This window comes from Rattus norvegicus, chromosome 10 (genome assembly GCF_036323735.1).
Source record: "Rattus norvegicus strain BN/NHsdMcwi chromosome 10, GRCr8, whole genome shotgun sequence".
In the NCBI taxonomy this organism is placed as follows: Eukaryota; Metazoa; Chordata; class Mammalia; order Rodentia; family Muridae; genus Rattus; species Rattus norvegicus.
The window spans coordinates 73,394,344-73,420,898 of record NC_086028.1 but is presented as its reverse complement, the minus strand read 5'-3'; the positions used below and the strand labels follow the sequence as shown (position 1 = coordinate 73,420,898).

Below are 26,555 nucleotides of genomic sequence, written 5' to 3'. Positions count from 1 at the left end.
GTTTGTACCTCAACAATATGTCTGCTTAAACATGAACTGAACGAAGTCCATGCCAACGGACATGCTAACTCGGAATGGGAAATTTTCACAGGGTCCCCACCCTAGACAAAGAACTCCAAGCAGCTGATGACTTCTGAGAGAATTAGTCTCTCTCAGGGATGAGCCCCCTGATTGGTTATCTAATACCAAGTGGTCAGCATTAAAATCACATTCACACAAGCAACACACCAAATAGACCCAACAGGTTGCATTTATATATTGGTGTGTGTGTGTGTGTGTGTGTGTGTGTGTGTGTGTGTGTGTGTGTGTGTAGCAATAATAACCAAAGGAAAAGGAGCCATTATTTTGAGAGGGGTTGGAGACAGTCATTGGAAGGGTTGGAGGGAAGAAAAGAGAAGTGGGAAAGTAATGTAATTATTTTTTAATTAATCCTTCAAAAGAAAAAAAAAACTGGTGATAAAAGCAAGTTCTCTAGAAGCTCCTTCACGATGTCATCAGGATGTTCTATGAGATGACCTCTTTTCAGGACATTCTTGACAAGATACTGGTAAGGACTGAAAAGGTCACTCCCAAAGCTAAGGAAGCAGGCAAGAAAAAGATCACTGGGCATCAAGCCTGTGCTACATAGTAAGGCTCTGTCTCAACCCCACCGCCAACCCCTCTCTCACACACTGGCCTGGAAAGTAGACCTGCCAGTCTCTCCCTCCATCACTCTGATGAAACGCTGTGGCCCCCTTTTCCCAGCTGCCACATCAATACAGATGGGGGGGTGGTGTAGGAGAATGTGCTTTTAAAAACTAGTAAATTAAATAAATACATTGAAAGTGCTACGTATTGTGGGGTGTCCTTATAAAATGGGAGCTGTGTGGTGGTGCTGGCTCACGCCTTTAATCCCAGCCGCTTGGGAGGAGGATTTCTGCGTTGCAGGCCAGCCTGATCTATGGAGCAAGTTCCAGGACAACCAGGGCTACACCGAGAAAGCCTGTGTTGAAAAACAAAAACTAACAAACAGAAAACAACGAACGAATAAACGAACCAATACCAATAAAGTGGGAGCCTTTGCTTCCCCTTCAGGATCATATACAAATTAGAAGCAAAACCACCTGACTTTCCAAAGCACTGGCCACACAGCAGATTTGGGAGGAGGCTACTGTAGGGAGTGAGGAAATGGGCCAATAGGGCTATCCCTGCTGGGGCCCCCCGGGGTGAGGAAAGGCAGACACAAAACCAATGAAGCAACAGAGAGAAGTAAGGAAGCCAGCGCCCCTGCATCCCTGGGAACGAGGCAGAGATGAAAAGAAGCACAGCTGGGAGAGACAGGCTGTGAGAACAGACCTTCAATTGTTCCTGGGACAGTCGGCCAGAATCCACCCGCTGCTGGCACTGCCACTTCGTGCCTTAATGTAATTAAGGGTCCAGTGGGGGGTCAATGTTTGGAATTCTTTCACTCTGGCCCGTCTCACACGCAACTGAGAGGGTGCAGGGCCGAGATGAGGGTGAGGCTAGGTTTCCACAGCTCAGCTACAAGGGACACGAAGGGGCCTGGGCAGCAGGGGCGCCTGAAGAAGGTACTTCCTGCCTTTCTGCACTGTCCCCTGTAGTCTGCCACATCCTTGCCACAGCCCTGACCACAGTTAACACCCCACCCCCAACTGCAGAGAGTTGAAAGCCTGGGAGCAAAAGAACCAGAGTCCTCTGGGCTACACTGAGGTTTCCCTCCACCTCCCCACACTGGGCTGGGCGAGTCTTGGGGAATCTCCAGAGGCAAGAACTTCTATATCGAGACAGAAGCAAGTGTCTAGAGGACATAGCTATCCAATCCCCCAGATGTATGTTATGGAGTCTGCTCCCACTTATCCAAAGCAGAGCCTTAGATGTTCACTATGGTCCAATTGCTTGTAGTTCTGCCCAGGGTGAACAAGTCCCTGCTACCACAGCAGGCTCCCTCTAGAAGGTAAGGAGTCACTCTGTAGCTAAACTGTAAGTCTTCCAGTTGGAGCACTTTAATTTTTTATTTCATTTTGTATTGCGTCTGCATGTGTATCTGTGCACCGTGCATGTACCTGATCCCACGAAAGTCAGAAGAGGGCACTGGATTCTCTGGAATGATTTACAGACATTGTGAGCCAGTGTGTATGTTCTGGGAATTGAATCTAGGTCCTCTGGAAAAGCAGCCAATGCTGTTAATTGATGAACCATCACTCTAGTCACAAGGAAGGCCAACCTTACAAATGGGGGGAGGGAGTACCTATAGCTTAGATAGTGCAGGTAACTGGACCTCAGGTCAACAAGCCAGCAAGTCACATTCAGCTGGGAAGGAGCCTGCTATAATGACCTGGAAAAAAAAGGCGTTATTAACATGGGGAGAGGGAGCAAGCAGGGGAGGAAGAAGTATACCAACCCTAGCACTTGGCGCATGGGCCTGAGTACTTCGCCCCACTGCCCCCCCAGAGCCCCAATGCATGCTGGCTAGCAGGCACAGGTGTGGTGGAACTTATAACCCTCTATGAAGAGCTAGGAAGGTCTCTGCCAGGTCTACCTGTGAACCTGGATGCACTGTTTAACATAGTTATGTGTACACAGACTTTTTAGCATGGCAAGGGGTAATGAGAGTTTTCTTTCGATTACCATAAAAGGGACTGGAGATGGGGCTGGGTGGTAAAGCACTTCCAAAGCTTGTGCAAAACTCTGAGTTCAACCCCCAGCATTGCATAATCAAATAAAGCAAGCAAACTATAATGGCAGAAAAAAAACTTATCAAAGGGGTCTGGGGCCAGAAATGCCATGGAGAATAAAGGGCCTGGGCTGGAGAAATGGCTCAAGGGTTAAAAAACCACTTACCTCAACCAGGCATGTGGCACACGCTTTTAATCCTAGCACTCAGGGAAGCAGAGACAAGCAGATCCCTGAGTTTGAGGCCAGCCTGGTCTACAGAGTGAGTTCCAGAACAGCCAGGGCTACAAAAAAGAAACAATGTCTCCAAAAAAAAAAAAAAAAACCAAAAAAACAAAAAAAACAAGCAAACGAAAAACCTCTGACTATATAAGCTTGGCTACCTGAATTTGATTCCCAAATCCCACGGTAGAAGGAGAGAAGGAACTCCTGAAAGTTGTCCTCAGGCCCACCCACATGCACACACATACCACATATGTACACACACAATAATAAATACATAAAAATTTAAAAATTAAGAATCAAATGTCAATGAGATGTATGTCTAGGACATACATCTGACTGTACCTTGCTCAGGAAATAACCAAGAAGAAAGTTAAGTTTGGGCTGGAGAGATAGCTCAGTGGGTAAGAACTGACTGTTCTTCCAGAGAACCCAGGTTCAATTCCCAGCACCTACATGGCAGCTCACAAAAGTCTGTAACTCCTGTCCCAAAGGATCTGACACCCTCCTAGTGACAAATATACAATCAAAACACCAATATACATAAAATAAAAACAAGTTATTTAAAAAAGAAAAAGAAAAAAAGTCTAAGTTTTTCCAGAAAGGGAGGGCTTGCTGGCAGTTTGAGAGTCATAAGCAACTAATTGGGCACTGAGAATCCAGTCTGCTTGGGAGATGGTACCTAGGATACATCGTGGGTGGAGAAGGGAAAGGATTAACAGAGGAGGGAAAGGGTTAATGGCTGGGTCCTGTGGAATAGAGGATTCTCTACCCGTGTTTTTTTTTTTTTTTTTTTTTTTTTGTTCTTTTTTTTTTCCGGAGCTGGGGACCGAACCCAGGGCCTTGCGCTTCCTAGGCAAGCGCTCTACCACTGAGCTAAATCCCCAAACCCCTCTACCCGTGTTTATAGCTTCTTCCCAGCACTTAAAACATGTTCTAAGTTGTCTGCAGTCTGCTCTGGGCTTTGCTTGTACCTCCACAGTAACAAAATGCATTACCCACAGCCCCAAACTGTCAGGAGTCAACACTTGACACCCAAGCTTATCAAAAGCGAATCAGGTGTGCTCCCCCTCCCCCTTTAAACAGCAATCAAGCCTGAGGAGAAAGGGCTATCACCAAATGAAAGACAACAAAAGTGAAGGCCAGGCTGGGTTGCCCGAGAACACACAGAGAGTGCCAGATTCAACCCTGAGTCTAAGAGCAGGGAGGGGAAGTACAGAGGGTTAAACCCTTTCTAGCAAGTTCGCATTCCACAGCATCCAGGCATCTGCTCGGAAGACTTGCCTCTCAACAGGGTACAGACCAGTCTGGGTGTTGTCAGGCTTGCACAGACTGGTCATGCTCACTGAAGAAACAAGTCGTCCTTCCACTGAGACAGTCAGAGCATCCGGGCTTTACCGCATCCTACAAAGCTAAGGGTGTTGAAATTAACATGCAGATGAGAACGGGGTCCCTTAGTTAGTTTCTCAAGCTTCCTCAGACTCTGCTGTGCAAAGGAGCCAGCTTCTTAAACGCAGGTGACTCCAGTGTCCAAGGTGTGCCTGATGTCCATTTCTAACCAGCGGAAGGCGACGTCAGTGATGCTGTCAGCAGACCTGACTTCCAGAATCAAGGCCCTATCTACACACCTTTAATCCCTCACTCAGAGGGCAGAGGCAGGCAGATCTCTGTGAGTTCCTGGCCAGCCTGGTCCACAGAGTGAGTTCCGGGATAGCCAGTGCTACACAGAGAAACCCTATCTCGAAACAACCCCCTCCAAAAAAAAGCTCTACCTGAACCTGTGTAAAGGGCCCCCACAGCCTGGCGCTGGGAACTCCACCTGATGGTGAGAATCTGCACCACCAGCTTTGTCCCTCACCCTGGCTCCTAGAGAGCAGAAGGCTTCCACACTGGGTGTGGCTCATAGGCATTTCTTACAAAACACCTCCCCCAGCTCTAGGCTGAGCCTGGGATACCCGAGGACCCTTTTCCCCCAAATGACAGAAACCACAGCCTTTCTGCCTTAGGGCCCTGAGAGAAGACAAAGAAAGTGGAATTCATTCAGAGGAGTGTCAGGCAAGGCATTCCTACAAGGGAAGGCCTTGAGAGATGCCTATTTCCTAGGTTCTGGACAGCAGCTAAGTCTCAGACAGCCAGGCCCAGGAGAATAACTGCTCAAATACATTTAGGCAGACTTTTTTTTTTTACTTAAAAGGAATGGAAAAAAAAAGATATTCACATTTCACATCTGCTGTGAGACCTAAGAAATCTAATTAAGAGCCGGAAGCCTCAGAGGAAGGGGTATGCTGTGGTCAAAGCAGGAGGGTAGAAACCATTTTTCCATGGTAATTCCTGCAGGCGGAAAGTGCCACAAGCAGCCAAATAGTTATAAACAGAACATTCCCCCCTTCCCTGGTGACCCTCCTGTCTTGACAGCGTCTGCTGTTGTCCCTGAAGATTCTTGACAGAAGAGGCCAGTCCCCTTAGCGTCAGCACCAGTCTCTCCTGGTCCAGTCTATGGCACAAGAATTGAACCAGCTACTCAGGAGGCTGAGGCAGCAGGAAGACAAGTTCGAAACCAGCCTGGGACAACTTAGTGAGAGTCTGCCTCAGAATAAAAAGTAAACAATAGACTCTGAGGCAGATGAAAGGCACAGCACTTGCCTAGAGGGTGAGAAGCTCTGGATTCAACTTAGTTAAGTAGCAACAGAACAAAGGGATTCATTAAACAATTTGCAGTCAAAGGGTCTCCCATTCATTCAGAAGATTCACTCCCTTATTCAAAATACAGATTTCATGCCTGAAATCCCAACCCTGGGGAGGCTGAGGCAGGAGAATTGGTGCAAGTTGATGCCGGCAGAGGCTACAAGGTGAAACTGTGTCTCAAAAACACAAAAACACGGGCCAGCAAGATGGCTCAGTGGGTAAAGGTGCCTGCTGCCAAACCTGAAGACCAGAATCTCAGAATCCACATGTTGGAAGGAGGAAACCGACTCCCAAAAGTTGTCTTCTGATTTTCTCATGTCAGCTTATTTGTGTATACACACACACACACACACACACACACACACACACACACACACGAAAGATCTTTAGGAGGAGGAGGAGGAGGAGAAGGAGGAGGAGGAGGAGAAGGAGAAGGAGAAGGAGAAGGAGAAGGAGAAGGAGAAGGAGAAGGAGAAGGAGAAGGAGAAGGAGAAGGAGAAATCCCAGCACTTGGGAGGCAGAAGCAGGTGGATCTCTATGAGTTCAAGGCCAGCTTGGTTTACAGAGTGAGTTTCAGGACAGCCAGGGCTACCTAGTGAAGCTCTGTCTTGAAAACAAATAAACAAAAAACAACAACAAATAAGTGTTTTAAAACAACACAAAATCTCACCTGAGTCCTGACTACACCAGCAGAATTTGATAGTCTAATGGACAGCAAGGTGCACTGAGGTCTGACAAGGGAAGCCACTCTCTGATGGCTTAGGCTGCTAAGCCTGACGAACAACTCCAAAACCAGCAGAAAGGTCTGTCTGTCGTGTTGCTTCTTAGTCCCCAGGTCTGCTGATCCCTCCATCGAGTTTCTCCTGGTATGAGCATGGCATCAGCTTTCCCCTCCTCCCACAAGGCTCCAGGTGGCGCCTCTTAGCTTATGCTTATGAAGAAAAGTTTGGAAAGTTCATGAGTGCCTTCCACCCCAACCCCAGCTGACGAAGGCCCTTTAAACAACACCAATTTGGCCAATTAATACACACGACGAGGAAGAATCACAAGGGAGATGACAGAGATGTGGAGGAGTAGAATCTGCCATCAGATCTTGGTCCCAGTGTCTGGCCCTGAGTGAGACCCAGCAGGCTCTCCTGGGTGGGTAGAAATGGCCAGAGACCTTACCCATGGGTGCTCTTGTCCACACTCCCACCAGACCTGGAAGGCAGGCCCTGCAGTTGCCAGCAATGAGCTGTACTCTACCAGACAGGATGCTGCTTCCTCAGACTAACTTGGGAACAAATGACAGATAGGATAGCTTTCCTGGGGTTTTGTTTTATTTTAATTTATTTACCTTTATTTTATGTGCATTGATGTGTTTGCCTACATGTTTGTCTATGTGAGAGTGTTGAGCGTCAGATCTTGGAGTTACAAACAATTGTGAGCTGCTATTTGGGTGCTGGGATTTGAACCCAAGTCCTCTGGAATAGCAGTCAGTGCTCTTAACCATTGAGCCATCTCTTTGGCTCCAGCCTTCCTGTTTTTTATATATGAGGAGTATAATGATAAAGTGTGAACGGGGAGAATTCTGGAACTGAAACACACACCGCCCTGCCCCCTCCCCCGCAAAAACAGCAAAGCCCGTGATCAACATTTTCCCGAAATCCACTAGTATTGCCACTCTCGAACAAGAGTGTAGACTGATAGTGTAGTCGCCTTACATTTGATGAATAGTTTTGTGGCTCTTTCTCTTCCCTCTCTTCTTTTCTCCTCTCATTTTCTCTCCAACCCCCTTGCGGCCCCAAGTTTCTTTTCCTTCTGACTCCCTAAGTAGCCAGTGATGATCTTGAAATTCTGAGCCTCCTGCCTTTACCTCCCCAGTTCTGGTATAACCCATGTGTGCTGCCATGCTATGCTGTATATTAAACTTGGTGTATGTTAGGCTACCGGTCTACCAACAGAGCTACATCCCAGCTCTGGTGTTGCACATGTTACATGTCTGATACTCAGCAGAGAATCTGCCTAGGTGGCTGTGGCTATCTTGATGCAATCAGCTTAGGACCCCCACACTACGGTGCCCAGTGTGACTTTCCTCTCTCCTTTCAACTGCACAGACAGCCGGTTGCCTGGAGACTGGGCACACTCTTCTGTTCACTCTTCCTTTCATTCACCAGCAGCAGGTCTGAAAACAGAGGCCTCCACGAAATATGCTTGGGGCCAGGGCAAGGGGGTGAGGAGAGGCAGGAGTGTCCTCTCCTCCCAGGCAACCCTCCCCATCCTCTCTGTCATCCTTTTCCTTTCCAGGTCTGAAAGGCCCAGCAACCCAAAAAGCTCTCACAGGGAACAAGGCCCCCTTTGAAAGCCAGTGTTTGCCTGGGGCTGTCTGCAGACAAGGGTTGCCATGGCCACTGTGCACCTTTGCCAGTCAAGCCCAGGCAAGCCCAGAAGAGCAGCTTAAGCCACCAGACACCCCACCTCTAACCCCTCCTAGGGGCTTAACTATTGTCAAACACACCTGCCCTGAGCCCCTGTGGCTGGTGGAAGGAGATAATTGGGGAACCTCTAGACTGAAAACCTAACACGGAAAGGACCGGAGGATTGGGGCCCCTCCCTAAGACACCAAGCAGAAACATCAGGGCTTGGAGCCACCTTGCTAAGGAGTAGCTTGCCAGAGCCATACTGCCTGAGGACCTGCCCTGCCTCCTGGGCCAGAGTCTGGCTGTGCTGCTAATGGGAATGACTTATTTATGTAATTCATTACCACTGAGGCCTGGATCCAAGAAAGGGGTGGAGGCCAGGCCCCAGCTGCTGAGGGAGGAAAGGGAGGGGCTGTCCTGGGGCTCAGTCTGGGCCTGGCAGCCACAGAGCTTGCTGCTGGAGACTGCAGGGACCAGAGGACAAAGGCAATGAGGAAAGGGGACAGGGCTGGACACTGTAGGCTCTGTGGGGCTCTTGATAGTGAGAGAGGCCAGAGAATAGCTCTGCCCTCGGAGGATGCAACAGAAGCAGAGGCCTACCAAACATTGACCTTTAAACTGTTCTGTGCTCCAAAGGGCTTCGTCTCTAAAAAATAAATAAATAAATAAATAAATAAATAAATAAATAAATAAATAAATAAATAAGTGCCAGGCAGTGGTGTGCACACCTTTAATCCCTGCACTCAGGAGGCAGAGGCAGATGGATCTCTGTGACTTTGAGATTAACAGAGGGAGTTCCAGGACAACTAAGGCTACACAGTGAAACCCCGTCTAGAAAAACAGAAAACAAAATAACAAACAGCAAACCCCAAGCTCTGTAGCTTTAAGACAGAAATGCTCTCACGTCCAACAGGAGGCCTCATATACCTGACCCAGGATGGAAAGGAAGAGTCTAGAAACTTCCAGAATTCTGCAGAGTCATCCCTAACATGGACCATGGAGGCTCCAGGGGAGTAACAGGGAAACAGATGAGGTTTGGGATGACAGTGGCTGGAGTTGGCTCCTGAGACCAAGGCAATGTGTCCACCCCGGCACTAACACCCCAGACAGGGCCGGATTAATAGAAAGATCCTCACGTACAGCCTCTGAGAGGCCTGGGCTGCCTCTGTGATGGTCTCTCCATTCCCCTGCTCCTGCTCCTGCTCCTGCCCCTGCTCCTCCTGAACTGGTCTCGGTTTTCCTTTCCTTCCTCTCCCCTCCCCTTCCCTTTCTACCTCTCTCCTGGATATCTTATACACCATGCTGGAACTCCCTGTAGAGATGAGGATGTATGAACTTGAACCTGTGCCTCTGCTTGCCCACGTATGTAGGGTTTCTGTTGTGAGGATCAAACCTGGAGACATGTACATATTAGCAAAGCACTCTCCTAGCCAAGCTACTTGGCTGGCCCTGTGGCCTTGGTTTCTAATAATAATATTAATGTTTCACTGAGCACCCATTTCCTGTGATCTTCACAATACCCCCGTGAGGAGGGGAGGAAACACTGACCATTAGGAAGTCTACCCAGGTCACATCACCCGCAAGTGAAGAACAAGGGTCCAAACCTAGCTGTTCAGTTTTTACCCCACTGGTATAAAAATGCTCAAACACAGAGTCTTTAAAGAGCAAGGCAAGCCCCAGAGGGGTGAGATGATCTCCTTATAGGTACACAGCCAGTTGGGGTAGCATAAGGACAAGGACCAGCATGCTAAATCCGGACCAACATCCTCTCCGGGTCACACCATTTTAACCACAGAAACAGCTGTGTTTATGTAGGGGAGAGATACACATTTGCTCTCTGTTTTACAAGGTTGTGATCCAGTAGCCTATAAACCTGCCTTACCTCCTCCAGCAATGGCCTGGCTGGCCCTGGCCACCCGAACCCTACATCCTGTCCCATGACCTTCCCACAGACAGCTCCCATGCCTTGAGCAAGACTTTTCAGTTCTATCATATAACATTATAGACCTACCCACGCCCTGTTTGGGTAGTACAATGTCCCAAGGTTCTCAGTAAGGTCCCACCCCCACTAAACCAGCTCACACTGAAGTGTTGATCCCTTAGAGCTCTCAGATCTGCCACATATTATCCAGCCAACCCTATTCAACCTGGTCCAAGGAGGTAAGTCAGGCATGCTTCTGAGTACGTTCCCAGTACACGTCTCTACTGTGAGGATGCCTCCACCTCCAATCATAAGGGAAAATCCTGTAGTGATATCAGGTGCCACACGACCATGTCTACAAATCACAGCTGATCGGACCAGCAGAAGGCAGACTCATGTGAGTCAATTAGATTCTTCCCCCAGGAACGTATTTGATTCAAGGTCCAGTCACTGTTTGCTCTCTGGTGACTAGAAAGAGACCGAGAGACCATGACACCAAATTCACATTCACAAAAGCAGGGAACACCCAGCAGGTACACCAGACAGAGGTGCCTTCCCCTCCAGGCACCCGGGAAGTCAGCTGTGCTTCCTGTTCTCAGTTCCTCGGTTCTCCCAGGACTTTGATAGCTCTGTTCCTTGTACTCAGGGACGTCTGAACCAAGACATAAGACAGGCAGATCTTTATATCCCCATCACTGGTGCTGTCTGCTGAGGTGCCTCTGGCTGAGTTGCTCACCCAGTCACTGTGTTTTTCACTTGGACAGAAAGACAACACCTGCTACTTGGGCCCAGAAAGGAGGTGAGAGGTAGCACTGAAGAGTCACATGGCAGGACTTTTAACAAGGGCAGAATGACTTGTTGGCATTGACATTCATTTACCAATGTCTTGTCTGGAACCCTTTTCCTATCCATATAGGGGAATGGTAGGACCAGTTCTCCATGCTACCTGATCAGCTCTGGTCAGGGAAGGGTGAGTAGAAATAACAGGTCAGCTATGGTGGTCCACGCCTCTAAACCCAGTCACTTCAGAGACAAGCCAGAAGATCACGGGTTCCAGACCAGTCTTGGGTATAGAGTGAGTTTCAGGCCAGGCTGGACTCCATAGTAAGGCCCTGTCTCAAAAACAAAGCAAGGGCCTGAGCTAGCTTAGCAGGTAAAAGTGCTATAGCACGCTCACACACATACAGATACAAGTCATTTAAAAAAAATGGGGAGGAGAGGACAAAGTCCCATTATGTAGTCCAGTTTGGCCTGAAAATTCTCTATGTAGCCAGGCTAGCCTTGAACTTGCAGATATCTACCTGCCTTTGCCTACTAAGTAAATGCTTCCTCCTCCTTCTGCCGCTCCTGCCATCAGGTAGATGGTTCAAGGATCCAGATGGAGTGGTCACAAGTCAGACTACCTCAGGCACATCAGGTTCTTCATGAGCAAAACGCCCTGGGAACCAGATGTGGTGTCACACCCCTTTAATACCAGCACTTGAGAGGCAGAAAGAAGGTGGGTGTCTGAGTTGGAAGGCAGCCTGGTCTATATAGCAATTTCGGGAAGAGGCAGGGTTACATAGACAGACACTGGTTTCAAAAAGCAACAACAAAAATCCACACCTCAACTGTGTCAAGCCAGTGGACGGGAGAGTTTGGTTATCCCTGAGGTGCAGTCAGAGGCATGAAGCAGCAGACTGGGCCCTCTGGTTCTCTGTTCCATGGGATACTGTGTAAGTTTAATTGGGTAACACACATCTGTCTAACAAGTATTTGCACACCAATACCAGGTGCAGGGCATCCCCAAGCACACCAACTACCCTGAGGAAGCCCCACATCTGGTGATCCCCGGGGCCTGCTTGGGATACAAAGAAACAGCTCTCCGGGTGCAAAAGTAGCACTTCCACCCAACCCCCCCCCCAACCCCCCAACCCCCCCACCCCCCCACCCCCCCTCCCGGCTAAGCAGAGCCTCAGACAAGCTAGCCACCCGGGGACAGAGAATGTTCCAGTGAGGAACTCCAGGAGGGTAGCTGCCAAGCAGTGGTTCACATTGGGTTTTCACACCTTGGGCTCCACCTACTTCCTTCTGCCAGCCTAGGACTGTGGTAGCCACAGAAAACACTCCCTTACCCCCCCCCCCCCCCCCCGCCGCAGGCACAGAAGGGAAGGGAAAAGCATGGAGTGGCATCCTGGAGACAACAGTAGGGCGGCAGGAAATAGGAGCTACAGGACACAGTTCATCTGTCTCCTCCCTCTCTGGATATAAGCAGTCTCCTGTGGAATTGTCTCCTGGCTTACTATGAAGTGGAAAAGTCCCCATCCTCTGAGCTTTTCTCCCTGTGTCCCACTTAGCAAAGCACTGGCGACCATCGCAATCAGCGCTCTGCCAGGTGTCTGGCTGCTGGTGCTTTCTGTTATGCCAAAAGCAAGTTGAGAAGAAAGACTCTTAGGCAGGATTGTCATATACAGTTACATAGGCTGTTCACAGCACAAAGTGCCCAGCCAGAGGGACAGAGAGGGCTGGAACCCAGCCCACCATCTGCTTACCAGGCTAGAGACCCTGAAGGAAGGGGACCTTCTTCTAGCTGACCCAAAGGTGTATGTATATCTAGCAAGGCTTGGTGGTGGGTACAAGAGAGATCATTGTAATGACACTCTGAGTGTGTTTGGCATTTATTAGAATAAGAGTTTAAATCAAGGGGCCAGAAGTATGGCTTAGTAATGTGTTCGTATGGCATACTCAAAGCCCTGGGTTCTAGCTTGGCACTCTATATGCCAGGCATTGTGGCACAAAGATTGATTGCAAAGATCCTTGATAAAGGGACACTGTCAGAAGTTCAAGGTCGACCTGGTGAGTCTGAGGTCAGCTTTGGCCACATAAGACCCAGTCTCAAAAATTCAAATAAAATCAAAGCCAGGCACACATCTTAAATCTCAGGAGACAGAGGGGCAGGCGGATCTCTGAGTTAACTTAGAGAACAGCCTAGTCTACACAGCAAGTTCTAAGACAGCCAGGGCTACATAGAGACCTTGTCTCAAAATAAACACACAAACAAACAAAAACAAAATAAATACATGAATAAACAAATAAATAACACACACACACACACACACACACAAAAAAAAAAACTTAAGCAAGCAAAATTCCACCCAGAAAGTAGGTGTGTTTCTTGGACAAATTACTGCCTCTAACTTCAGTTCCCACATCCAAAAGGACAGCAGTCCCTGGCCAGCGGATGGCATAAGAACTAAATTGAATTATGTAAGTAAAAAAGCCTGAACGGAGCAGGTCTTCTTCCAGATGGAAGCTCTTCGCAGTAGCCACTGCGGCTGGCTGGGGACAGGAAGGAAGCTGAAGCAAATGGAACACAGAGAAGAAGAAAAGAAAGCAAGCGCTTTGGGAAATGTGTGACCAGCCACAAGAGTCTACAAATGGCATCACCCTGCCAATGTTCCTGAACATCTGAGAGTTCTCCCAGCACCCTCCAGTCTCCTCCCGGGCACCCTTCTTATTCCCTTGGGGGTCTCATTCAGCTCTGAGCCTGAGGTAAGGTCACAGGTCACCATTCCACAGAGAGGTCAGAGAGAGTGGCTCAGAACAGGATGTGCGCCTCAGCCTGCCACAGTCAGATTACAGGCTGGGCAGGACACACACGGAAGGCTGGCAGCTGGAGTCTGAGAGAGAACAGCATGTCCCCACAGACAGTCCAGAGAATCCGGTGCTATCACAGAAGGGGTCTGCTGCCTTCATTGGCAGGGAGCGGGGGTTGTTTATCTCCCAGAAAGTCAAAACTATTTTTCCATTGCCTAAGGAGTGTGCCATCATGAGGGGGTATTTTTTGTTCTTATTTCATGGTATTTTACTATTTTTATTGTATGTACATGAGTGTTCTGCCTGTTGTATATGTGTGCACCACATGTGTACCTGCTGGCTGTGGAGGTCAGAGGCTTTGAATCCCCTGGAACTGGAGTTATGGATGGCTGAGAGCCAGCGTGTGGATGCCGGGTCCTGAAGACAGGTCCTTTGTAAGAGTAACAAGAGTTCTTAACTGATGAGCTAGCTCTCCAGCCCTCATTTTGTTTTTCCACCCCTGACTGTTTGGTGTGTGGGTTCTGGAGACCAAACCCGGGTCCTCTTTAGGAGTCATCTTTCCATCCCTAGTCACTTACTTTTTTTTTTTTTTTTTTTTTTTGGTTCTTTTTTTTCCGGAGCTGGGGACCGAACCCAGGGCCTTGCGCTTCCTAGGTAAGCGCTCTACCACTGAGCTAAATCCCCAGCCCCGTCACTTACTTTTAATGACACTTTATCCCTTTCTCTCTAAGGCCCAGGGTCTCAGAATCCCACCAAGAGATCATAACACCAAGGGTGGTAACAGTGGGAAGCTAAGGGTCCTTCTGAGGCCTCTGGAGGGACTGCATCCTGGCCAGCAGTCACCAAGGCCTAGGCATCTGTCTAGGTGACAGACACAGACAGCTTCTGGCTTCAGTCAAACGCCATGTCACCGGAACTCTTTCTTTTCAAGGGCAAAAGCTAACAGGATGATTCATTCCCTTATTAAATCAACTCTTAAGAAAAGAGAAGTCATCTGGGTCCCCAGCCCTCCATCCACTGGACACAAGCTGTTCTGTGGCTTGTCACCTAAATGCCCTGACTACCTTTCCTTCCCTGTCTCGAGTAGCCACTGTTTCTGGGGTTCGCTGAATCCCTAACAGCCACTGCAACTGTGCTAGGCTGTGCTGTTTAAAGACAGCCTTCCAAAAACAGAGTCATGGAGCGGCGAGGGGGAGGGGCGTGTGTACTTGTCGATCTTAAACCTCTAGGGGTGCAACCCCTCTCGGCAGTGAGTAAAAGTCTCTGTCCCTGCAGAATCTCCTCAGCTCGGTCCCAAACTTAGAAACAGCTGTTTCCTCAGAACTCCAAAAACAGTTCTCCTACGCTTAGCTCCTCATTCCTCCCAGGACTGTGATTGAACACTTAATCTGCCCCGAGGTTCAGTTTATCCCTCCCTCAACTCTAGGAAGAGTCCCAGCACTGCTGGATGACAAAGCACCCTGGTGAGATGTGTACGGACCCAGCAGGGGCTTTTTGAGTTCAAATCCCACCTCCTCAACTCCCTAGGGCCATGCCTTTAGATAGGTTAATTTTTTAAGATTTTTTTTCCTTTTTTTTTTTTTTTTTCGGAGCTGGGGACCGAACCCAGGGCCTTGCGCTTCCTAGGTAAGCGCTCTACCACTGAGCTAAATCCCCAGCCCCATAGATAGGTTAATTTAACCTTCCAGTGCCTCCGTTTCCTCCTGGGAACTGGTAACAATCTGACCTCCTGGAGCTCCGCAGGTAAAAGTGCTTGCCACACAAGCCTGATGATGTGAGTTGGAGTCCTGGAACAGACATTTAAAAAAATAAAATAAAAGCCAGACAGAAGCTTTCTATTGGTAATTCTACATCCTGACTTCGAGATGGGATAAAAATGGGCAAAACCAAAAGACCCTAACTCAAAACAAAAACAACGAAAGGCCACCAAGGGGAAGGGAGAAAAGCAACTCCTAGATAATTATCCTCTGACCTCCACATCCATGCCAAGGTTCATGTGCAAGTGCACATACATGTGTGCACACACATACACACAATCTCTCTAAATAAATCTTTATAATAATAACAATACTATCTCCTCTAGCAAATATAATAATAATAATAATAATAATAATGATGATGATGATGACGATGATGATGACTCCTGCATTCGTAGAAAGCTTCCTGGCATCCAGTAAGCACAACGCAAATGTGGCTGGTTGCTGGACCATCACAGCAGTCCTGTGCCACAGGAGCTGTTAATTCTACTTCTGTTTGACAGGTAGGTTCTAGAGCCATTTGCTCTTGTGGAAACAAGAATACACGAGAGCTGAGCCTAGTGGCCCAGGCCTGAAATACAGCTACTCATGAGACCAAGGGAGGAAACTCTCCAAGTTCAAGGCCTGCGTGCACTACGGAGTGAACTGAAAGCTGGCCTTCATGACTCAGTGAGATCCAGGCTCAGAATAAAAAAGTAGAAGGTAGGCCAAGAACAAGGTTCAGGGGTAGGGCACTAACAATGGCAAAGCCCAGGTACACATGGGGCTGGGGGTGGTGGCTCATGTATAATCACAGCAGTCTGGTGGCAGAGGAACAGGAGGATGACAAGTTCACAGCCAGCCTGGTCTACAGAACAAGTTCCAGTTTGAACAGGACTATACAGAACTGCCCTTTCTTCCAGAAGTGGGGGCACACAGCACTCTGAAGGCAAAGGCAGACAGATCTCTGTGAGTTCTTTGTTTTTTGTGTTTTGGTTTGGGTTTTATTATATTTATTTTAAGATTTATTTATTTAATGTATATGAGTACACTGTCACTGTCTTCAGACACACCAGAAGAGGACATCGGATCCCATTACAGGTGGTTGTGAGCCAGCATGTGGTTGCAGGGATTTGAACTCAGGACCTTTGGAAGAGCAGCCAGTGCTCTGAACCTCTGAGTCATTGGTTTGTGTTTTTTATTTTTATTTTTGAGATAGGCTCTCACCATGTACCCCTGGCTGGGGTGGAGGGTGCTCACTATGTAGATCGGGGTGGCCTCAAACTCACAGAGATCCAAGCCTGTAACTTCCAAGCGCTGGGACTAAAGTCCATGAGGTCTGGCAAGACCTTATCTCAACAAAAGAAAGGAAGGAAGGAAGGAGGGAGGGAGGGATGAAAGGAAGGAAGGAAGAAAGAAAGGGAAAGGAAAGAAAAAGGAAGGAAGAAAAAGAAAGGCGGGAAGAAGGGGAAAGCACAAAGCCAGAGGTCACGTGACCCACAGCAGAGCTTTGACAGGACCTAGCTATGCACTCTAATTTGCACACTCAGACGTCCATGCACTAACACGCTCCTTCTTCCCGGCAGGGAGATTTGAGGAATCTTATACATCAGCATCCAAATCCAGTTTCCACTCTCTAGGCCCCCAGAAAGGCAGTGGGTGTCTCAAGGGAGTGATGTGCGACTTGCCAAACAAAATTAATTTCTGTTCTTTTTCATATTCTAGGGGGAAAAAAAATCCAGAACATCCTCAGGGAAAGGATGCCACCCTCCCAAGGTGACGGAGATGACTCAAGGCTAGAGCCCACACAAGTCTCAGACTCTCTCGGGAGGGTCCCAAGCTGTCAGCAATTCTGTAAAAGGTCAGCATAAATCACTTGGGAAGCATTTGTGTAGGCATGGTCTCTCACAGACTCGAGTCTGCCAAACCCATATATTTCTAAAAACATCTGCACTGTCTTCACTCTGGGATCAGAGCAAGCAAACTACAGGGGCATTTCCCTGATGCTAAAAGGCTGCCTGCCGCCTCTGCTTGTGGATGCTCCCAGTCTGAGGAGAACTCAATGGAGATATCGCCACACTTCCACACTCCCCAGCACAGGCAAAGAATCTGGTGAGACCTCTAAATGCTGGTCAGTGGTGTGTGTGGAAAGAAACAATCTAAACACAAGGACGCCCTCATGTCTCAGGTCCCACCTGATCTAGCAAAGGGTTGGAGCCCATCTTCAGGTCAACTGTCAACACTTAACAGAAGGCTTCTTCTGGACATGCTCTGTCACAAGCTTTCCTTGTACTTCAGGACCGAGGTGGCTCAGCACTGAGGAGTGAACACACACACACACACACACACACACTCACACACACTCATACATTCACACACACACACTCACACACATGCTACCAATCCTGATTAAACTCAGAGGGAGGAGGGGGGATATGAAAACGGTCTGTGACTACGATCAAGAATATATTCTATGGGGGCTGGGGATTTAGCTCAGTGGTAGAGCACTTGCCTAGGAAGCGCAAGGCCCTGGGTTCGGTCCCCAGCTCCGAAAAAAAAGAACCAAAAAAAAAAAAAAAAGAATATATTCTATGTTTGTAAGATAGGGTTTCATAGTAGCTGTAATGGAACTCGCTCTGTGGACCAGGCTGGTCTCCAACTTAGATCTCCACCTGCCTCTGCTTCACTAATGCTGGAATTAAAAGCATTTGCCATCACTTCTTGCTGACAAATAAATTTTTTAAAAAATGTCTTCTCCTCCAGAGAACTTGGGTGTGGTCCAGCATCCGAATTAGGCAGCTTACAAAACAGACCGAGATGAAAAGACCAGAACTAAAAACTACAGCCCTGGCTACCACTAAGAAGTTATATGACTTCAGAAATAAACAGCAATAACAGCATGTTTGTTGAGAATATCTGCTATGCTAAGCACCATGCTGAGGGTTTAATGAGTATTTGATTCTCACTGACAATCACTAAGGCTATTATTTCTCTCATTGTATAACTCTGGAAACTAATTTTGAGAGACACTGAGTAACTGCCCCCCCACCTCCCTGCAAGCAGCATCCATGAGCACAGAATGGATTCAAGCACAGGTAGTCAGGGATTTTGTTTTGTTCTTCTTTGCAAGCAAATGATTTAGTTCTGCTGTCAAGTAGCCCAGGCTGGCCTCAAACTTAGAGTATAGCTGAAGAATTTCAATTCTGCAATTTCTGACCTACTTTTCCAGTACTGGAATTATGCCCACAAACCACAATGTTTTCTTCTTTCTTTCCTTCTTTCTCCCTGTCTTTCTTTCTCTATTTACTTATTTGCTTATTTATTTATATCTCACTTACAACATTATGTATATGAGTATTTTGCCTACATGTATGTGTATGTACCACATTATGTCTGATGCCCAGGGAGACCAGAAGAAGGTGTCAGATCTCCTGGAACTGGAGTTATACACAGTTGTAATCCACCATGTGGGTGCCGGGAGTGGAACCTGGGTCCTCTGGAAGAGCAGACAGTGCTTTTAACCACTGAGCCATCTCTGCATCCCCAACTACCACACTCTATTTCATGTGGTACTGAACATGGGAAACCAAGGCTTCATACATGCCACTAAAACACTCTATCAACTGAGGAGTATCCAGGGTTCTTAACCAACATCCTTCATCTTTTCAATGTGTGTGATGTTCTGGGACTACAAATTCCTCCAGGAGCAGGCAGTAATCTTCAAGATCCTCTCTGGCTTTAAAGTCCAGGTTTCTTGCTTAGAAATAAAATGGATATGGTGGTATTTTACCTCTGATCCCGGCACCTGGGGGCAGAGATGAGGAATCTCTGTGAGCAAGTTCTAGGCTTAGTCAAAGCTACACAATGAGACCAGGCGTGAGAGGGAGAAAGAGAGCATGTGGGGGGAGGAAGAAGGGGAGGAAGAAGAGGGGGAGGAGGAAGGAAGGAAGGAAGGGGAAAGGAAGGGAGGCAGGCAGAGAGAGAGAGAGAGAGAGAGAGAGAGAGAGAGAGAGAGAGAGAGAGGGTAGCATATGCCTTTAATCCCAGCACTCAGAAGACAGAAGCAGGTAGACCTGAGTTTGAGGCCAGCCTGGTCTACAGAGCAAGTTCCAGGATAGCCAGGACTACACAGAGAAACCCTGCCTGCCTGCCTGCCTGCCTGTCTGTCTGTCTGTCTCTCTAATTCTTTCTCTCTCTCTTTCATGCCCCTGCCCCCCGACCTGAGGACCGAACCCAGGGCCTTGAGCTTGCTAGGCAAGCACTCTACCACTGAGCTAAATCCCCAACCCGAGAAACCCTGTCTAAAGAAAGAAAATGAAAAATCAAATTCAGGATGTTACAACTCACTAAGATGGCCAAAAACATCTGTGTATGCCTCACCCAGAACCAGGCAGGAGGAAAACCTCTGACGTCCTAGGGTAATGATGGACTCTGTGAAATCACCAGACTGGCCCCAAACTGTCTTGGGAAAATTGACAGCTTGAGGTCTCAGAGGATGCACAGCATGCAAAGATCTGCACGTCTGCAACCATTACTTCTCCATCTGGTGTTTGCCTTTTTTATAAAGAGAGTCAAATGGGAGAAAATGCTACCCATCAGAGGTTAGTTACATTTGTTCCCGAGGCATTCCCTATACAGCCCAGAATACTTTCAGACTTTCCACCCCCTGAGAATAGCGATTACAGGTATGTATTTGCGACTATGTCCCACGGAAGGGGTGGTCTCTCTCTTTTTTTACCATTTTTTTTTCGGAGCTGGGGACCGAACCCAGGGCCTTGCACTTGCTAGGCAAGTGCTCTACCACTGAGCTAAATCCCCAACCCCCCCTCTTTTTTTTTTTACCATTTTTTTTAAATTTTTTTCTCTCTTTTTTTAAATTTGAAGCTTAGAGAGATGGATCAGAGGTCAAGAACATGTACTGCTCTTCCATGGAACTCACAGTAGTGGCTCATAAACAGTCCTTTCTCCAGCTCCAACGGGATTCGATCTCTTTTCTCCACCAAGGACCCCTGCACACATATGGTATACAAACACACACATTTGTGCATGCACACATACGTAAACATTAAATAAATCTTTAAAAAGCTATTTTTTCGGGGTTGGGGATTTAGCTTAGTGGTAGAGCACTTGCCTAGCAAGCGCAAGGCCCTGGGTTCAGTCCCCAGCTCCGGAAAAAAAAAAAAAAAAGCTATTTTTTCAGAAAGCATTTGTAGGGGTGGGAGAGACAGCTCAGTCATTAAAGAGCGTTCAACTGTTCCCAGCTCCTACACAGCCATTCACAACTGACTCCAGTTTGAGGGGATCCGATGTCCTTTTATCTCCAAGGGAACTAAGCATATGCAGTACACTATATCCAACAGGCAAACAACCATACAGAATAAATAATTTTTAAAAACCTGTGTGTGTGTGTGTGTGTGTGTGTGTGTGTGTGTGTGTGTGTGTGTGTGAGAGAGAGAGAGAGAGAGAGAGAGAGAGAGAGAGAGAGATAACATGCCACATGTGTGTCCTCAGAGGCTAGAAGAGTGAGTCAGATATCCCTTGGAGCTGCAGTTACAGGAGTTGGGAATCGGGTTCTTTGGAAGAACAGACAGCACTCTTAGCTGCTGGGCCACCTCTGTAGACCAGAAGGGGCTGGCTAGTCTTAAGGATGCCAGCACAAGATGTAACTGACCTCTTACCACGCTGAGCTTGCTTTCTCCGCCTGCTTGTGGGAAAACTACCTCACCCAGGTCATTTGTGGGTACGATTTCCCTATGGCCTAAGCCTGTGGCTTATAATGCACCATGGGGTTCTGACCCGCACATGTATCTTCACGTGCCGGCGTAACCCTCACACCGATGGTGCCAGCGAAGCTTCCAGACACTCATTGCTGCTTTCTGCCTCCACCTCAGATTCACCTCTTGTCCCTGCTCAGCCCAGGAATCCCCTGTCCACCCACTTTGACACTTCTGTACGGAGACAACAGGGAAACTCCCTCCCTGTGGGCCTCTCCCTACTCTCACAGTACTAAGCTCCTGGTACGGCCTGGAACTGAAACCAATCTCAGCCCCAAACCAAGTGAAATCATTTCCTGCGCTGGTCACCCTACACAACCACAGAGCATCTCTGCCTGAGAAAGCTCCAAGTCCAGCTTTGGAAAAGGCAAAGCTCTTAACTGCTGAGCCATCTCTCCAGCCCTGCTTTTTAAAATGTGTGTGTGTGTGTGTGTGTGTGTGTGTTGTGCATGTATATGAGTGTATATGAGTGTATATGAGTCTGTGTGTGTTGTGCATGTATATGAGTGTGTATGAGTATGTGTGTGTATGAGTATGTGTGTATGAGTGTGTGTTGTATTTATGAGAGAGTGTGTGTATGAGTTTTTTTGAGTGTGTGTGTGTTGTGTATGTATATGAGTGTATATGAGTCTCTGTGTGTATGTTGTGCATGTATATGAGTGTATATGAGTGTGTGTGTGTTTTGCATGTATATGAGTGTATATGAGTCTCTGTGTGTGTGTGTTGTGCATGTATATGAGTGTATATGAGTCTGTGTGTGTGTGTGTTGTGCATGTATATGAGTGTATATGAGTCTGTGTGTGTGTTGTGCATGTATATGAGTGTATATGAGTCTGTGTGTGTGTTGTGCATGTATATGAGTGTATATGAGTCTGTGTGTGTGTGTGCGTGTTGTGTGCATGTGCACACATAAATACAGATGCCCATCAAGGCCAGAGACATCAGATTTCCCTGGAGTTGTAGTTATGGGTGGCATAAGCTGTTCAACATAGATCCAAGAACAGTAAGCCCTCTTAACAGCAGAGACATGTCCTCTATCCCATTTTCTTTAAAGACAGGATCTCGCTGTATACTTCAGGCTGTCCTTGAACTTGAGCTTTTCTGAGTGCTGGGATTACAGACATGTACCACCACACCTCCCTGATTAATTAAGCTCGGACTGTCCTGGAATTCATTATGCAGACCACGCTGGCCTCAAACTCACAGAGTTCCATCCGCCTGCCTCTGCCTCCCAAGTGTTGGTATTAAAGGCATATGTCACTGTGCCCAGTCTAATTTATTCTTAATGAGTTCCTTTTGAGAGCAAGGCTGTATTCTTCTGAGACCTCTGTGACTCTCTGGTTAAATGCACTGAGATTGTTATAACACATGTGTTCCCTAAATGTTGAAGTCTTTTATGCTTGAGGCGGGGGTGGGGGTGGGGGTGGGGAGGAGCTATAATAAATGAACACACCTGCCCTTGATGATCTTTGGAAGAATTATGCATTTTGAGAAGGCTCTCCAGATGTACTTTGTTAACCTTGCCCTTGCCCCTCCACCTATCAGGATCTTTTTCTGCCAGTGGGAGCAATCATGAAACGATTGTACCATAGACCCAGCAAGTAAGTGGTCACAGAGAATTAACTTGGATTAGCTACTGTTTGCTCATTCCTTCTACAGGGCTTACCGAGGGCCCCTGTCCCTGTGCAGACCAGGGAGCTAACTAGAAACTGAAGTCAGTAACCCAGGAGCCCCAAGCACAATTGTCTTTTGAATAGAGCAGAAGATCTCTGAAGCCAGTTACTGACAAGTGTCCAGTGACTTCTGGCTTCCTTGCCTCTTTTCCCAAGGCTTGGACTCCATCCTATGTGACTGTGGGTCCCTCCCAGAGGGTACTTCTGTCGCAGGGACCCAGGCAGGGCATGAGTTCCAGTTGCTGCACAGGTTGGATTTACATCTTGACTCTAAATTCATGGACAGACCGTTCTCTGTCACACAGCATTCTTCAGTGACTGCACAGCACAAGGAGAGATTAAGTCAGATTTGAACAACCTTCTACCTCAAAAATTCCAGTTTTCATCCCTCTGTCACTGACCGGGCATGAACCTCTAGGGACTTCCACTTCATCTTCCTGCCTGCAGATGAACTTAAACCACAAAGATGAATGAATCTTGTTCCTATTTCCTAAGCCCTTTGGAGGTGGGGGTAGGGATGTTCCCCTCTGCTCCAATGAGTCACTTTTCTTGCTCATTACAGCTTGTCTGGAACATCCTCCCTCTGTCTTCTTCACACACACACACACACACACACACACACACACACACACACACACAAAACCGCAATTTAAATGCATTCACCTCTGGTCCTCTGTCTGGTGAACATCTGCGTTCTTAGCATCAAAGTAAGACGTCTGTCTCTTCAGTGTGTTCGCTGAAGGCATTATAAGAAGTGACTGCTGCTTGGCTATTGAAGACCACAAAAACCAGCCTGGAGAAATGGCCCAGCAGCTACGAGCACTGGTGTCTCTTTCCAGATTGATTTCCAGCACCCACATGGTTGCTAACAACTATCTGTAATTCTAGTTCCCAGGACTAGATGGCCCTCTTTTGGCATCTGCAGGCACAAATGTGGCATGCCAACCTACATGCAGGCAAAACATCCCTACACATAAATAAAAATAATCATTAAAAAGAAAAACCACAGGGGTTGGGGATTTAGCTCAGTGGTAAAGCGCTTACCTAGCAAGCGCAAGGACCTGGGTTCGGTCCTCAGCTCCTGAAAAAAAGAAAAAGAAACCACAAAAAGCAGCCAGGCCTGGTGGTTAATGTCTATAATCCCAACTTTATGGCAGGGAAGAGGCAGAAGGAGGTTGAGGCCTAGGCTAGGCTACAGAGTGAGTTCCAGGCCAGCTACAAAGTGAGACTATGTCTCAAAAACAAAAAAACAAAAACAAACAAACAAAAAACAAATTCAAGTTTGGCATGGTTAGCTTATGTGAATAATCCCAGCACTTGGGAGGCAGAGCTAGGAAGAAAGTCAGTCTTCAAGGTCGGTCTAGGCCAATAAAGTAAGTTTCAGGTCAACCTGGGCTAAAATGAGACACTGTCTCAAAAATAATAACAAAAGGGCTAAAGAAATGGCTCAGCGGTTAAGAGCACTGACTTCTCTCCCAGAGGTCCTGAGTTCAATTCCCAGCAACCACATGGTGGCTCACAACCATCTGCATTGGGATCTGATGTCTTCTTCTGGTGTGTCTGAAGACAGCTACAGTGTACTCACATATATAAAATAAAATAAATAGCAAGAAAAGAAAGAAAGAAAGAAAGCAAGCGAAGACAAAAAGCAACCCCAATGTACCCAGGAAGCTGACCACATTTGAGGCAGGGTTCCTGTCACAGGTCACAGGTCAGCCACAGGGCTGCACTAGCAGCTCAGAGCAGGGACATGCTGGGGCCAGATGGAGTGTCTGGAAGACAATTGCCACTTACCCAAACTCCACTCAAAAGTCCGCTCCCCCAACAAGCCTTGTCTGCTCTAGCAGCTCTTCTGACTGGCAATTACCCGCTTCTTCAGAGTTTCACCTTGTTTTCATTTTATGGGGGCTGGGCATGGGTTCTCCGGGCTTCACATCACCCCTGGCCCCAGTGTTTCATCTCCTCACAGCCCTTGCCAGGGTGACAGGGTGGCTGAAACACTAGACTAGTGAGTGTATCCTGCTACTGGACTGCAGGCCTCTTGAGGACAGGGCCACCTTTGTGCCCTAGGTCAGGCCTAACTGACTGGCCTGGCCAGCAGCTCTCAGCAGAGCGCAATAAGCAGAACCTACCAGACCTAGGCCAATGACTAGGCACTGAATTGGCAGACCTTGAGTACAGCACAGCCGCCTTACCCACCCCCCCCCCGCCCCAACCATGCCACTGAAATACACAGCCTCGAGCATGTTATTTAGTCTCTTGCTACCTCTGAGGTCTCTGTTTCCTCACCTGAGAAATGAATGTTATCTCATAGGGTCTCCTAACCACTGAGCCATCTTTCCAGGCAGCTTGAGAATTAAGAACACATAGGATTCGCTGAAGGGATGGATCAGCAGTTAAGGGCTTTTGTTGCTCTCGTAGAGAACCTAATTTCCCATCCCAGCACCCACGTGGTAGCTCACAACTACCGGTAACTGCGGTGCCAGGGGCACAGTGGTGCACGTGCAGGTGAAACACTCAGACACAAGCAAAACACACACATCCCATCAGGCAGAGGCAGGTGGATCTCTGAGTTTGAAGCCAGCCTGGTCTACAGAGCAAGTTCTAGGCCATCGGGAGCTACAGAGTAAGACCATGTCGAAAACAAACAAAAACAAAACAAAAAGAACACATATGACCACGGCAAGGATTGGCTTCTTGGTGGAGTAAGATTGTGTGTGTGTATATGTGTGTGTGGTGTGTATGTGGTGGTGGTGTGTGTGTGTGGTGTGTAGTGTGTGTGTGTATGGTGTGTGTGTGTGGTGTGTAGTATGTGTGTGTGTATGGTGTGTGTGTATGGTGTGTAGTGTGTGTGTATGGTGTGTGTGTGTATGGTGTGTAGTGTGTGTGTGTGTGGTGTGTAGTATGTGTGTGTGTGGTGTGTGTGTGTATGGTGTGTAGTGTGTGTGTATGGTGTGTGTGTGTGGTGTGTAGTGTGTGTGTATGGTGTGGGTGTGTGTGGTGTGTAGTGTGTGTGTGTATGGTGTGTAGTGTGTGTGTAGTATGTGTGTGTGTGGTGTGTAGTGTGTGTGTGTATGGTGTGTGTGTATGGTGTGTAGTGTGTGTGTGTGGTGTGTAGTGTGTGTGGTGTGTGTGTGTGTGGTGTGTGTGTGGTGTGTAGTGTGTGTGTGTGGTGTGTAGTGTGTGTGTGGTGTGTGTGTGGTGTGTAGTGTGTGTGTGTGGTGTGTAGTGTGTGTGTGGTGTGTGTGTGGTGTATAGTGTGTGTGTGGTGTGTAGTGTGTGTGTGTGGTGTGTAGTGTGTGTGTGTGTGGTGTGTAGTGTGTATGTGTATGGTGTGTGTGTGTGTGGTGTGTAGTGTGTGTGTGTATGGTGTGTGTGTGTGGTGTGTAGTGTGTGTGTGTGGTGTGTAGTGTGTGTGTATGGTGTGTAGTGTGTGTGTGGTGTGTAGTGTGTGTGGTGTGTAGTGTGTGTGTAGTGTGTGTGTGGTGTGTAGTGTGTGTGTGGTGTGTAGTGTGTGTGTGTGGTGTGTAGTGTGTGTGTGTGTGGTGTGTAGTGTGTGTGTGTGGTGTGTAGTGTATGTATGTGTGGTGTGTAGTGTGTGTGTGTATGTGTGGTGTGTAGTGTGTGTGTATGTGTGGTGTGTAGTGTGTGTGTATGTGTGGTGTGTAGTGTGTGTGTGTGGTGTGTAGTGTGTGTGTGTGGTGTGTAGTGTGTGTGGTGTGTAGTGTGTGTGTGGTGTGTGTGTGGTGTGTAGTGTGTGTGTGGTGTGTAGTGTGTGTGTGTGGTGTGTAGTGTGTGTGTGTGTGTGGTGTGTAGTGTGTGTGTGTAGTGTGTGTGTGTATGTGTGGTGTGTAGTGTGTGTGTGTGGTGTGTAGTGTGTGTGTGTAGTGTGTGTG

At 47.8% G+C, this 26,555-nt stretch overlaps 1 protein-coding gene across 3 annotated transcripts in view; it reads right to left on the bottom strand.

Moving 5' to 3' along the window:
- Positions 1 to 26,555, bottom strand: part of Cuedc1 (CUE domain containing 1) — a 95,117-nt gene that overhangs the window by 64,016 nt on the left and 4,546 nt on the right. Inside the window, exon 1 of one of the 3 annotated variants that reach the window (XM_063269100.1) lies at positions 15,158 to 16,196. The exons of the other annotated variants lie outside the window; for them this stretch is intronic. The gene's annotated coding sequence lies outside the window, so the exon portion shown is untranslated. Of the gene's footprint in view, positions 1 to 15,157; positions 16,197 to 26,555 lie in introns of those variants that run through there. 3 annotated transcript variants of the gene reach the window in all.